This window comes from Mytilus trossulus, chromosome 7 (assembly GCF_036588685.1).
Source record: "Mytilus trossulus isolate FHL-02 chromosome 7, PNRI_Mtr1.1.1.hap1, whole genome shotgun sequence".
NCBI lineage: Eukaryota > Metazoa > Mollusca > Bivalvia > Mytilida > Mytilidae > Mytilus > Mytilus trossulus.
In genome coordinates, this window is record NC_086379.1 from 35,464,856 (window position 1) to 35,481,527 (window position 16,672).

A 16,672-nucleotide genomic window follows, 5' to 3' on the forward strand; every position below is an offset into this window, starting at 1 on the left:
TTTTCTTTTAACTAATGAAAACAATAGAAAATACAACGGGAGTATTGTTGATGCATGGAATTTTTTTTATTCTCTTATCACTTATCCTCAAAAAAATAATATTACAAATACTTTAAACATCAACGTAACAGATGTGACTAAGGTAGTGATTTTTACTAAAATAATTTGTGGTTAGTTTTTGTTGTGAATCAACATTGTGTCTTTTTCTGTCTCTTTGATAACGAGCCTTTGAATTCAAATATTGAAAACATTTTCGTTTTTCAGCCCAGTGTGTATATTGTGTATTTGTAAACTGTTTTACATTTTATAATAAACTGAAATTTATTAATAATTTGAACAAACTTTCTTGTCTCTTTTATAAATTACAGGATTGGCAGTATAGTTTCATATATCAAAATGTTTTGAAAAGAATCAAACCTCCAATAACATGAACAATAACTGGTTCACTTGCGTGTGCCTGGCCAATATCTACACGACACGAATAGTGTCCTTGGTTAACTAATGTAGCTGCGGGAATAGTTAGGGTGTCATGGATGAAGCTTCCATTTGATTGTAAAGGTATACCAACAATTTCATTATTACGGATCCATGAAAACTTATACAGCGAATAATTTGCCTGAACGTGGCACTTTATTTCGATCTCTTCTCCATATATAACACGTAACAACGTGGCGGGCTCAATAGTTAGTTTTACTAAAATTGAAAGAGATACAAGCATATTACATGAAATAATGATATAGCATCTTAAATATGTCATATTAAAAGTCATCTTTTTATTAGCTCACCTGGCCCGAAGGGCCAAGTGAGCTTTTCTCACCACTTGGCGTCCGTCGTCCGTCGTCGTCGTCGTCCGTCGTCGTCCGTCGTCGTCGTCGTTAACAATTTACATTTTGAACTTCTTCTAGAGAACCACTGAATGGAATGGAACCAAACATGGCATGAATGTTCCTTATGAGGTGCTGACCAAGTGTTGTTACTTTGTAGCCGATCCATCATCCAAGATGGCCGCCAGCGGGGGACTTAGTTTAACATAGGACACTATGGGAAATGCATACAAATGACTTCTTTTAGAGAACCATTGAATGGAATGAAACCAAACATGGCATGAATGTTCCTTATGAGGTGCTGACCAAGTGTTGTTACTTTGTTGCCGATCCATCATCCAAGATGGCCGCCAGCCGGGGACTTAGTTTAACATAGGACCCTATGGGAAATGCATACAAATGACTTCTTTTAGAGAACCACTGAATGGAATAAAACCAAACATAGCATGAATTATCCTAATGGGGTGCTGACCAAGTGTTGTTACTTTGTAGCCGATCCATCATCCAAGATGGCCGCCAGCGGGGGACTTAGTTTAACATAGGACCCTATGGGAAATGCATACAAATGACTTCTTCTAGAGAACCACTAAATGGAATGAAACCAAACATAGCATGAATATTCATTCCTTATGGAGTGCTGACCAAGTGTTGTTACTTTGTAGCCGATCCATTATCCAAGATGGCCACCAGCGGGGACTTAGTTTAACATAGCACCCTATTGGAAATGCATACAAATGACTTCTTTTAGTGAACCACTGAATGGAATGAAACCAAACATGGCATGAATGTTCCTTATGTGGTGCTGACCAAGTGTTGTTACTTTGTAGCCGATCCATCATCAAAGATGGCCGCCAGCAGGGGACTTAGTTTAACACAGGACCCTATGGGAAATGCATACAAATGACTTCTTTTAGAGAACCACTGAATGGAATAAAACCAAACATAGCATGAATGTTCCTTATGGGGTGCTGACCAAGTGTTGTTACTTTGTAGCCGATCCATCATCCAAGATGGCCGCCAGCGGGGGACTTAGTTTAACATAGGACCCTATGGGAAATGCATACAAATGACTTCTTTTAGAGAACCACTGAATGGAATGAAACCAAACATGGCATGAATGTTCCTTATGAGGTGCTGACCAAGTGTTGTTACTTTGTTGCTGATCCATCATCCAAGATAGCCGCCAGCCGGGGACTTAGTTTAACATAGGACCCTATGGGAAATGCATACAAATGACTTCTTTTAGAGAACCACTGAATGGAATAAAACCAAACATAGCATGAATGTTCCTTATGGGATGCTGACCAAGTGTTGTTACTTTTTAGCCGATCCATCATCCAAGATGGCCGCCAGCGGGGGACTTAGTTTAACATAGGACCCTATGGGAAATGCATACAAATGACTTCTTCTAGAGAACCACTAAATGGAATGAAACCAAACATAGCATGAATGTTCCTTATGGAGTGCTGACCAAGTGTTGTTACTTTGTAGCTGATCCATTATCCAAGAAGGCAGCCAGCGGGGGACTTAGTTTAACATAGGACCCTATTAGAAATGCATACAAATCACTTCTTCTAGTGAACCACTGAATGGAATGAAACCAAACATGGCATGAATGTTCCTTATGTGGTGCTGACCAAGTGTTGTTACTTTGTAGCTGATCCATCATCCAAGATGGCCGCCAGCGTGGGACTTAGTTTAACATAGGACCCTATGGGAAATGCATACAAATGACTTCTTTTAGAGAACCACTGAATGGAATGAAATCAAACATGGCATGAATGTTCCTAATGTGGTGCTGACCAAGTGTTGTTACTTTGTAGCCGATCCATTATCCAAGATTGCCGCCAGCGGGGGACTTAGTTTAACATAGGACCCTATAAGGAAATGCATACAAATGACTTCTTTTAGAGAACCACTGAATGGAATAAAACCAAACATTGCATGAATGTTCCTTATGAGGTGCTGACCAAGTGTTGTTACTTTGTAGCTGATCCATCATCCAAGATGGCCGCCAGCAGGGAACTTAGTTTAACATAGGACCCTATGGGAAATGCATACAAATGACTTCTTTTAGAGAACCACTGAATGGAATAAAACCAAACATGGCATGAATGTTCCTTATGAGGTGCTGACCAAGTGTTGTTACTTTGTAGCCGATCCGTCATCCAAGATGGCCGCCAGTGGGGGACTTTTGAATGAAATTAAACATGTTCCTTTTCTTATAAATGAGGTTGTGTTGTCACTTTTAGCCAAATTTTATATTTTTTTATATGATTTCAAAAACCCAAGTAGAATCAGGTGAGCGATACAGGCTCTTGAGAGCCTCTAGTTATATAACGAAAATGCTTATTTCATACAATTAACATCAAATGCCCTTTGTTGGAAATCTAGTTTGTGGTTACAGGAAACAATAAAATACGTTTATAAAAGTATAATCTTATAAAGTCTTATAACAACAAATATATTGTCATTTCAAGCAATAGCACTTGTCATCCCGATCTGTCTGTTGCATCGGTAACATTCATATGCCCATCCCATATCAGGAGCCTGCAATTAAAAGTTGTTACATTTGTTGATTAATATCATATTTGTTTGTTTTCACGAATGCATGGTTCTTTGTTTTTCATGTCGGCACCATATACATCTACCAATAAAGTTTGGATTTGCGCATTGTCACGGTGTCTTATAGTCATTATCATCTGTCATCTTGTCATCAGGTTTCTATAGGAACATTGACAATCATACCACTTTCCTATTTTCCACTGGTAATTCTATCAGTTTTTAAGCTGTAGTTCTCAGTTATCACAACATTGTAGTCGTTCTAAAGTTGTTTGAAGACACACATGTAACGAAATTTATCTTTCTTTACAGTTTTGCAATACATTGTAATTGACGACACAGATGTCACTGTCGAAATGCAAATTGCCCGTTTTTTGTATGACTCTAAACATTTATTTTATCTAGATGATAGCTCAAATTCAGAAAAAAACTAATTTCTGAAATATTCTTTGTTTTTTCTATCTTATTCAATCAACAAATTAATATTTGCTTCAAATCCATCGACTCAGCTAGAAGATGTATTTTGAAAGTATAATAACTACAAAGGGCACATACCAATATTAGTTTATAAAATAAACCTACAATTAAACATCTAAGACCAATAATGAGAAACTCAATTAAAAACTTAATGCCGAACCGTCAAAGCCGAATCATTGGAGTTAGTTTTTGTTGCAGTTGAGTGTAACCATCGCCTTTGTAAACCGGATTTTTTGTTTCGCGTAATCGATTTATGGTAAAATACCACCATTGACTTTCCCTTTTAAAAGAGTTGTGAATAATTTTTCTTTGTTTCAAGTACAGAAATACTTGGAACGAGCAAAGTTTTATTCTGTCCAGTACTATAGACAAAATATCGCCTAACATTTCATTCCATATAAGAAAATTATTATCACTGGAAGTAAACCAATCAACTTTTTTCAGTCTTTTTACCAAGTACAAGCTTTAGTTACCATGTTACCTAAATAATCTATAGAAAAACCAAATAAAAATAATAATGGTGTTTTGAATCACCCACGATATATTTTTATGACAAAAAATTGTGTTTCTTCATATGTCCAATTCAAGGGTATCATTGTTTCGACCATTTTTTGGTGGAACCGTATGTGGCGTACTATGATTTGGTGGTATTAGTACACCTAAAAACTATGGAACAGCGGTATACTACTTTTGTTTTTATTTGAAATTATCATTGAAATCTTGACTAGAACATTAATAAAAAAAGTTTGATGAATACATTGTATAACAGTTGTTATAAATATAAATCTGAAGAATATTAGAAATAAAGAAACATGTCAGTCTTCGATGGTCTACCTAACACATATAATTAACATAACTTCTAAATGTGCTGATAATAATTTTATATTAAAACCAACAAATAACTATGATGTCAAAGAACAAATAAAATACAAACTGATTGAATCTTATGATTAAGTACCTCGGATGATAATACTCGGCTGACAACATACATTTATTCCCCACATTTAATTCTTTTTTTCACATTTAAAAACGAACAAATAAGCAGAAAAACTAAACCAAGGATTCAAATATCGACAAATATCAAATTCATGACCGAACAATAATGATAACTCAGGCATACTATACGCTACAATAAAGTGGAATACAGAAAAGTTGTACTGGAATACATATGCCGTGGCTCTGTACTTATACATCCCGTTATTGAAAAAAATTGAGAAAGAAAATGGGAAATATGTCAAAGCGACAACAACCCGACCATAGAGCAGACAACAGCCGAAGGCCACCAATGAGTCTTCAATGTAGCGAAAAACTTTCGCATTCGGAGGCGTCCTTCAGCTGACCCCTTAAAAATATGTTCAGTGATAATGTCATACTAAACTCCGATTTAAACACAAGAAACCAAAATCATAAATCACAAGACTAACAAAGGTCAGAGGTTCCTGACTTGGGACAGGCGCAAAATTGAGCCGGGGTTTAATATGTTTATGAAATCTCAACCCTACCCCTATTCATCTAGCCAATGAAGAAAAGTAAAGGCATAACAATACGCACATTAAAATTCATTTCAAGAGAAGTCCGAGTCCGATGTTAGAAGATGTAACCAAAATATAAACTAAATGACAATAATACACAAATAACAACAGACTACTAGCAGTTAAATGCCATGCCAGCTCCAGACCTCAATTAAACTGATTGAAAGATAATGTCTTCATCATATGAATATCAGTCACAATCCCTCCCGTTAGGCGCTTAGCATCAAACTATCATAAAATATACGAGAAGAACATGACCCGTGTCATGCAATCAACTTGGTTTTTTTTTAAATCTGTCTGCATGTTGAGTTATATTTACGAATTATTTCCTGATACCGATGATAACATTTGGTAAATGTTTTGACTAGTTTGTGATATCGAAAACCCTGGTGTAATATTTTTTCAGTAATACATAAATTTCTCTCGCTAAAATCGAATACGTTGTTACATATACGGACGAATCGTACAAGTTTGAGCGTTCCTGATGAAGGTAAATCCAGAAAAGCGCTTCGGACGCAAGAAATTAATAACGTATTGTTTTCAATATTTGAGATATATAAACACCAGAAGATGGTGAGAAGGGAACGTCACCATCTAAAAATGGATAAGTAACGATAGGAAATGAAAAATAATCTCTTTCATCATAAATGTTTTAATGAGCTTCCCATTAATGATATAGATATCAAAATCGAGGAATGGGCAGGGTCATCGTTAGTATTATCTTTATTTAAACTAAGTTGAACAGGATACATTTCTTTAGTACACATACTGAAGTCGTCATTATTGAGAGCCAATATATCATCCAAATATCTAAAAGCATTGTTGAATTTTTGTATCAAATGTTGTTTTGATGGGCCCTTGCTAATTTTAGTCTTAAATTGTAACTCATAACAATACAAAAATTGGTCCGCAATAAGTGGTGCACAGTTAGTTGAATTCGAATAACTTGACGATATATAGTATCTCATAGCGAACAAAAATGTTATCAAGTAAAAATTCAAACGCAGATGTAGTACCAAAGTATGTCCAGTTGACATAGTTCTTTTGTTTATTGCTCCTTAAAAATGACCTAAAAATGTTTGAACATATGTACTCTCATTCTAACTTTTTAAATGTCCAGTTAATTAGGGATGTGATTTTTTTCTTAATAAGAATATGAGGGAAAGTGGTATATAGGGTAGAAAATCAAAACTTTGAACAGATTGAAAATCACCAATATATGCATGCAATTTATTGTGTTTATCTAATTTATTTAAAAGTAAAATCAGAAGAGACTTCGATGAAAGATATTAGTTATCAGTAATATTTTATGATATTGGTATTTGATTTTTTCTTTTTTTTTAATTGATATACTAGTAGTTGATTATTTTCATGTTATATATCAAAGTAGTTGTGCACATATAAGTTGCTGTCGATAACATAATAATACAAACCATCATAAATTATGACTTCAAATTCGCTTCCTGTTGTAGTTCCATCGTCATTTTCCGCTGTGCAGATGTATGTTCCTGTGTCATCTAAAGATGCCTCTTGTTTTCCGTAAGTTTTATAGTTAGCGAGATGTTGACTATAAATATAATCTAAATCAATCAATTCCCCATTTGTCTTTTCACATTTGACATATATGTACATGTCCCATTCCCATGAAGATGTTGTAATATTGAGAAAACCCACAGGACGTCCAATAATCCCTTCAACCTTTAATGTCGTTTTCATAACAGGCGGATTATTACCTACAAAATACAAGATAATAAATAAGGGTTAATATCCATGTCTCCTAAAAATTTACAGATAATTGTTTTAGCTTTCTATATTGTGTTTTGTTTGTCTTTTTTGGTGGTTTTTCTTTTTCCTTTGCCGTGGCAATGTCAATTTATTTTCAACTTATGGGTTTAAATTTCTCTTTGATATCATTTGTCTCTCTTTTTAAGGGTTTTTAAATTAACAAAAACATCTACATTGAAACATTCACCTTTTGGTAATAATTCTCTGAAAACTAAAGTTCGAAAACTTAAAAAGCCTGTTTTCTTTTGAATCTTTCTTCCTTTAGCAACGGTATATTTACAAAGGTTACAGGAAATATATGAAAATACCCCCACTGCTAAAAAAATAAATACAATAATCGATTGACAAAGACAGATGCCAAAAAAGCTATATATTTTTGAAAGAGAAAAGGCGTACTATTATGCACAAACAATTGAGCTATGTGAAAGTATAATAGATTCTAAAACATTTAGGGAATGAACAAATATTTGGCCAATATTCAAATCAAACAGGAACTCGAAAGGTATATGACTGAAATGCATCATATAAAAGTAAAGACACTGTACATTTAATATTACAGCAATTACAATGAATACATTTAACAAATAATAGTAGCTGGCGCAGCCCTTTTGTGATGACACAATCTAATTAAAAGGAAACTCTGAAGATGCACCTGTTTTGAAATGTCGGCAATCAATGGAGCAATAAGGTAATGAGATTTAAATTAGATTGGCGTTGACATGAATTATCAGTGATATGTATATTCCTGTTTATTTACTGTTATATAATATTGAATCATTTGAAACACTCAGGTATTTTCACCGCTACATAAATATTGCTAAAAGAGCATTACTTTTATGAACAATAATAAAAACAAACAAAAATAAACATTGACAAATGGCCATGCCTCTATGTCACTATAAGTCTTTCTTCTTATAATAATGTGGGGTATTTTACCTTGCTCACTAAACAGAGAGAGATTCGATATCAAAGCGGGATAAAAACTGGATTGTTTTGGGCTAAATTAAATAATGGTTTTAAGCAAAATTTTGAAAATTACAATTGCCTATTTCTAAATAAAACAACAAAAAGGACACCTTTGTTTTGAACCAAAAACAATAGTATAATGATGCGTTAGATACTTTCTATAGTTTGGTCTTTGAATGCTTTATCGGTACCTGTCACGACGTAATACATTATCCTTGGCATATTTTTATCAATATTTATTTTCATGTTTAACAAGACACTTGTGCCAGAAACTTGAAATTTGAATCAACATGAATTTACATTTTCAAGGTATTAGTTAGTATGATGATATCATTCAATTCGGCAAGACTTCGTTAAAATGTGTAGGCAAAAATGAAAAGAAAATCCGACACAAAAATGCAATGTAATGTCTGCGCTTGTTATAATATGGAATATGGAATTAACACATATATTTGGTAGTATATTTTCCATTACCCCCTATTTAAATGTTGTAAACTCATCATAGATATCAGGTGAGAAATGATTTATAGCTGGCTTCTCATCTTTTAAATAAAGTAGCATTCAAAAAAAATAACCATTTAAGTTTTTACTTTTCTTCTAACTTAATAGAAATAAAAAATAAAATCACAAACATACTGAACTTAGAGGAAAATCAATTCGGAAAGTCCATAATCACGTGGCAAAATCAAATAACAAAACGACCTAAATCATACCACACTGTCACAACTAAATTGTTAAACTTCGATAGTACCAGATAGATTACATTTTCTGTAAGACAAAAAAAATGATTAGATTATCCAGGAGGTAGCTTTTAATTTTAAGTTTTACCTCCGTGATGTCCGCCATGTCCGTGAGCATTTGTTAAAACTACCATTAACCACGAGAATGCAAAATATGTCCACATCTATATCTTGATTCAACAGTTCCTTTCCGTAGAATTTTTAACACTGAAATCAAGAAATAAGGCACGCTGAAAGCGTCTCAAAACTTGAAAATCTAAATAAAAACATTGACACTCTGTATATTTTGAAAGAATACAAATATTTGAACAACACGGTAATTAGACAGTAGAATACATTATTTGTATTTTTTTGTATACATTTTTTCAATCTAATTTCGGTTATAGTTAAAGAATTCAAATTTTGTCAATAATTGAAGAAATCTCTTTAACGTATATCATTGAATGTTGATTTTGGATTGAAAGTTATAATTATAACGTCAATTTCAGGTTTAAAATTATTTGATAAAGAAACATTTTTTTTATGTGCACGTGAACCATCAATGCGAGAAAATTGTTGTTTGCCGTTTTGAATCTAAAACTTGACATGGCATCAATAATGTAAACAGTAAATTTTCAATATTGTTCCTATACACTATAATTTGTTAGTATTTGGACAATTTGAAACAGACCATGTGCAATAAGTCACACATACAATTGATTTGTATCATGATTTCCTTTATAGAGGTTTGCTTCTCACGTGGCGGCTATTAAATCAAGAGGTCAAAGAGGTGAAGTTGTAGTAACCACTTAGCAAATTTTACTGACGCCTCACGAGTGGGTTAGTTAATCATTATGGAATATCCATTCGTTAGATGAAAACGGATATGTTCCAATTGTCTTAACTACAATCCTGTCCCCCTTTCCCCAATGATGACCTTTTGAATTAAAATTATTACCGGGTTTGTACAAACATGAGCAACGTTACACGACGTGTGCCATATATGTAGCAGGATCTGCTTGCCATTCCGGAGTACTTGAGACCCCCTAGTTTTTGTGGGGTTCGAGGGACTTTGCCTTTGGTTTTCTACGCTATATTTTGTGTTCTTTTGTTTGTTGATATCAGCTTACGTTTGCTTTATGAGTTTGAATGTCCCTTTGTATCTTTCTCCTTCTTTTGAAAACAAACACCATACAGTTCTTACGGGGAAAATAGATGTTATGATATCCAGATTGCTCAGATATAGGAAGATGTGATCTGAGTGTCAATGATACAACTCTCCATCCAAATAACAATTTTAAATAAGTAAACTATTATGGATCAATGCACGGCCTTCAACACGGAGCTTTGGCTCACACTGAACAACAAACTATAAAGGGCCCCAAAATTACGAGAAACACGTATAAATTTCACAAATGATATCGGATATGTTCCTTACGTCGTAACTACAATCCCCTTCCCTTTCATGAATTTGACCTACCGAATTAGACTTTTTACCGGATTTGTAATCACATAAGCAACACGACGGGTGCCGCATGTGGAGCAGGATCTGCTTACCCTTCCGGAGCACCTGAGATCACCCCTAGTTTTTGGTGGGGTTTGTGTTGTTTATTCTTTAGTTTTCTATGTTGTGTCACGTGTATTGTTTGTCTGTTTGTCTTTTTCATTTTTAGCCATGGCGTTGTCAGTTTGTTTTGGATTTATGAGTTTGACTGTCCCTTTGGTATCTTTCGTCCCTCTTTTACATAAACAAACGACAACTACTGTACATCAGATTCTTGACTTAGGACAGGTGCAAACATTTGCAGCGGGATTATACGTTTTGATGGATCCAAACCTTCAGTACATTTACCAAACACTACTTCTTAAACATCCCTAAAGAAATACATTTCCGTAAATGAACTCAGTCATTTATTGTAGAGTATTATATTTTCAAAGGTTTGTACAATTTTATGCAGCTGGACCATCAGACCCAAGTTGTATCATCAATTCAGTATTGAATTATTCGGTACTGATATGATTTATAAAACATATTTCATAGTTTCATAGTTTATAAAAGAAAACTCAGCCACTGAAGACTGCATAACAGGAGCATATTATACACCCTGAATTACAACACAGTTCATAATACAAACAGTATATATTTTTAAATTATACATCTTTAAAAAAAAGTCTGTGTTTATTGACAGCTTATACAGCACATTACTATAACAATATTTAAGCATGTCAAGTACTATTTTTTATTTGGACATTTTAAATAATGTGGAGGTCTGAACTTTCCGTTTTTGTCTGGAATATAAAAAAAAGAAGCAGTAAGTAATGTATGATTTACCAAATATAAGAATACGTCTTCAGCCATGAAATAAATTTTAATTAATTTTTTGCATAGATCAGGGCATTACTTTTCTCGTTTGGATTGATTTTATATATATATATAACTTCTAGACCTTCTATAGCGTACTATGTACTATAAGTTTCGCTGATTTTTTAACGCCGTATGATGACCAATAGTAGCTTATTTCTACGTCATTTTGTCTTTTGTGTAGTTTTCCCATTGTCAACATTAACATACCTTCTTATTTCATAGTATAGTTATTAACAATTTCTCATATATTGAATAAGATTTAGGGTTGCGTGATGTCGGTTAACCCTGTCATGCTGAATGAGAGTTCTCATATTTCATGGTGGAAACGATCTAGATGATAGTTTAATCGATCTTATTATGGTCCTTTCAGCGACAAGAACTTCATGAATTACCATGTTGTTTGCTTCACCAAGACGGCAAGTCCGTGCATTGAATCTGTTTCTTAATTGACCCTGAAACGTTTGAAAAGTCACAACAATCAATAATCGAAAATAATTTTTTTTTAAATATATATATATGGTGTCTTAGTGATGTTTACCCGTTGTGTGAATTTATCTATTTTATAAATAGAATTAATGATCGTTTATGAAAATTATTTCAATACTGCTTGAATCCTCAATTTGTGAAAAATATTAAGAAATGATTTATCATTTATAGAAACAGAAGTGCTGGTAGATGTTATTTCAATTTCCTTATAAAAGAGGGACGAAAGATACCAAAGGCACAGTCAAACTCATAAATCTAAAACAAACTGACAACGCCATGGCTAAAAATGAAAAAGACAAACAGAAAAACAGTAGTACACATGACACAACATAGAAAACTAAAGAATAAACAACACGAACCCCATCAAAAACTAGGGGTGATCTCAGGTGCTCCGGAAGGGTAAGCAGATCCTGCTCCACATGCGGCACCCGTCGTGTTGCTTATGTGATTACAAATCCGGTAAATAGTATAATTCGGTAGGTCAAATTCATGAAAGGGAAGGGGATTGTAGTTACGACATAAGGAACATATCCGATATCATTTGTGAAACGGTTATTCCATAACGGTCAACCAACTCGTGATGGCGTCCGTAAAATTTACGAAGGGATGATTTCAACTTCATCATTTGGAACTCTTGGTTTAATAGCTTCCTTGTGAGCAGTAACCCTCTGTTAAGAAAATCATGATAGGAAATGGAAGCACGGAAATATCGTATCAATTGGGAGATATGTACCCCGTATGCAGGTGCTGTTGAAATGTTGCCATTATTATAACATTTGTTTATGGTCTTATTTATTGTCCATGTTTTACTTGAACCAGTGTTTTTATAAATACACAGGAAGAAAAAGAAGACATAACCTGAACTAAGACAGTCCGAACATAAAGCTTGAAGGCTTGATGAAATTCGTGTGTTAATTACCGAGGTTCTAGCTTTAGTGTATAATATCATTGTCAATATACTTAGCTTTATGTTGTGTAACATATTTTTATAAAGTTACTAAAAGATAATAAATGCGCACTAACAAAAATAGAGAGTGTAAAACACTTTGTGTATTATTTCTTTAAGTGCGTATCAGACTATTATAATGAGATCTACATTTTTTCGTTGGTCGTGCAGAAATCCGAATAAATTGATGTGTTATGATATCCGATATAACAACTATTCACCAGATTTAAAATTACGTGGATGTTAGCAATGATATGTCCCGTTACGGCCTTGAACCAAAAGCACAATTGATACCGAATGGTCAGATATTAAAGGCAACAACATTGAAATGTGAAACATTTTAAAAGAGAAGATAAACAACCTACTTCATAACTATACAATTGATGAAAAACAAATATGATAGACATGAACCTACGGCAATCGCTGAATTTCTTGCTCCATATGAAGAAGATGTAGAAGGTGGCTAGGTTAAACATGTTCCATCCAACCCTAGTCTGGGTCTTAAAAATAATTAACATGAAGCACAGACATAAGAGTGATCTTCTTCCAGACAAAAGTACCAAGCAGTAAATATCCAACGGATCTAGTGTATAACGACACAAACAGTCTATGAAACATTGTCCTTGTAAAGTGCAAAAAGAGAAATAAACAGTTTTGATAGTGTGTAAAATATTCAAAATTCATAACTTTCACTTCAACATGTTTAAGGATGTTTACCGCTGAGGAGCCAAACATTTCGAGAATTGAACTTATTTCTAAACCTGTTTTTAGGGTTTGTATGAATGTGGAAAAATAATTGGTAAAGAAAAAATGTTGGTGTTAATATAAGAAAGTTTTATCATACATAGTTTGATGCTTTTTCGTGTCAAATGTACCGTGCTGTCAACTTTGTAAATTTGTATTTTTTTTCTCTGTTTAAAGGGGAGAAAATGCATGTTATTTCAACTTCTTTGTCAGAAATGGTTGAAAAAATGCATATATCTAAGAAAAGAAAAAAGTGATATGGGATGTTTCTGGTAAAATCATTTCTTGTATTCCTCATCCGTTTTCTAAAATTTTGGGCTAAAAAGACTCACTAGATTGGCACAAAAATGTATTACTCGAAACTACTTATTGTAGATCGATACTCATTATATTTTTTTCACATAGTCAAGTTTGATTGTAATTTCTTTTTAATTCATCGATATTTTCCATTAGTATCACATATTTTCGAAATAATTCCAGAACGAGATTTCAACGAGACTTAAACATCAGAACAATACATCATTAAGGGCTCTATAAACATCATAACCGAAAAAATTGGAATGATGATAAACTCATCAAATATATCAGGATTAAATTTTGTATTCACGCCAGACGCGCGTTTCGACTTCAAAAGACTCACCAGTGACGCTCAATTGAAAAATATTTTTTTTTAAGCCAAACAATGTACGAAGTTGAAGAGCATTAAACACCAAAATTCATATCCTTTTGCCGAATAAAGCTATGGTAATCTATTCCTGCTCGAGGTAGAAAAGCATTAGTATTTCAAATATTCAAGTTTGTATGGAAGATCCCTTTATTGATAAGAATGTACTCAGAAAAACGTATCAACCAAATCTTGTGTCAAGAAATGAATTTAGAAAATAGTTTCATTAAAGTGTTTAAACGAAACCCCCGACACAAATTACGTTCATAACAATCTAACACGTCACTCGAAAAACGGACACAGCCATCAAGTTCTGAAATTTATACGCAGAATAATTCTTTTTAAATATTTAACAAACTTACTCAGGTTATACATTTCCATCATTGAAATTAGCCAAAATTGCACAATATTCATATTAATACAATTACTGAAATGAAGAATCAACAAAAAAAACTTGTTAATTGCGAAAAAAATCAGTTTAAGCTTATAACAACAACATAAGAGTCAAATGATAGTGAAATGTCTCTTCGTTTCACACACTCAAGATTCATATTACAGCAATAAAACGTTCAGCAATACGGATTTTAAGTAAAGTCTTGTTGTGCTTGATGACGTCTCATGATGTTTAGGAAAACACAAAAATTAATAGAAACTATGTGCATGTATCAAGATGATCTTATTCAATTGATCTAAAAGATTAAACAGAAGGATGAATCCGCGTATGAAGGAAGTTTTCCGGTAGCTTAGTCGTTGACAAGTATATAATCTCAAAACCTCGTAAAAAAATAAAAAAGATTTAATAAGAGTTTTGCAAATGGTTTATAATAATAAACGTAAAAGGTTTGTAAAAAGAAAAATGGGGGTCAATGGGCACATTAACAAAGAATTTTAAGGCATTCAAATGGGTAAAACCCGAGGAGTCGAAAATCTGACTAAAATTCCAAAACATGACCTTAAGATTGTTCAGGGCTATAGAACAAAATGACAGAATTTTCTTATCCTTTGCCAAAACGAAGATTTTACTATGCTTTTTGAAAAAAAATTAATAAATAGGATGGGTCACTGCGCTACTTTTTAAGGTACGAGCCGTTGAAAATTGCTAAATATTGCTGAGATTGTACATCCAAAAAAAAAACCACATGTTTGTGCATTAAAAGAAATCCATAAGACAGAATTTTAAAACAAAATATGAGAAGATCGGTTTTATAATATATTTTTTTAGGAAAAAAGAATGGAAAAAATGTTTTCTTGATACAAGTAAAAAATGAAAATTTCCCTATATGTCAATTATAAATTTAAGAGTTATTTCCCCTTGAATGGCTTATTAAAAAACAGATTCGTAAAACACAAATATGTATTTGTTAAAATGTGTTCGATAATGCAATGAATCACTAAGTTTTCTTTTAATACAAATAAACAGTATTTCAAATCTGTCTTCAAATATGAAGATTTTGGCAAAGAACTAGACCGAATATGTACTGTGATTGTACAATTAAATATGGCGGTATACCGTCTGAAACTTTCATCACCAACTACCTTACGTGTGGCATTAACACAGTTTGAATTCTGAGTTTCAAAAATTGAAACAAAGAAACAAGCATCCAACACATTAAATTAATAATCTAATACAATTTATGAAGGATATGCACGTAAACCCATAACAGTTATGACATGTTTGTAACAGATAACTATGGGAATTTTATAGGTAAAGTGCATCATAAGCCTATGAAGGCTGGCTGACATAAAATATGTTTCATAATTGTGTTATTATGTTATATCAGGCTGCACCTGAAAACAATATATATATATAAATGTTTTATTATATTTTGATCTATATATTCTCAAATAATTGATTAAGGTTAGAAACAAATATAATCGATTGAATCTTTAAATATTTTGTTGCTAATTGATTTAAAACTTTTATTTCACTCCAACATCAAACAAAAAAGAAAGACTAATGAGAAAATAAATCGGACTGTTTAATAAATGTATTCGAAGTTTAGTTTGAAGGACACAACTTGCAATCTTATGTTTTACTTAAAATATTGTCTCTAACATTTTTTTTACATATGTTAAATGCTATTTTCAAAACTATGTGTTCAATAATTTAACTCCGTGATACGTTCATTCGAAATTTGATTTCAGATACTAGTTCAGTCCTACATAAGCGAAAAATAGCTCATGTACAAAGGAAAACAATCAAAAGCAGATGAACATTTTGATTGTTGTAAGTTTTGCAATTGAGAGATTTAATTTCCATATCCTTTACAGTTTATAAAATATTTGTATTTACTTCATATCTATAATGCTTCGACATTGTCGGGAATTTATTTCGTCATGAATTTACACATTTCCGTATTACTTTATTTGGTGATTACAACGAATTCGATGTATCCCCCGAGTCTGAATTCTTATCCCAGGCATAGATAACCTTAGCTGTATTTGACTCAACTTTTGGGAATTTTGGATCCTTAATGCTTTTCAACTTTGTACTTGTTTGGCTTTATAAATATTTTTATATGAGCGTCACTGATGAGTCTTATGTTGACGAAACACGCGTCTGTCGTATTAAATCATAAGCCTGGTACATTGATAACTATTA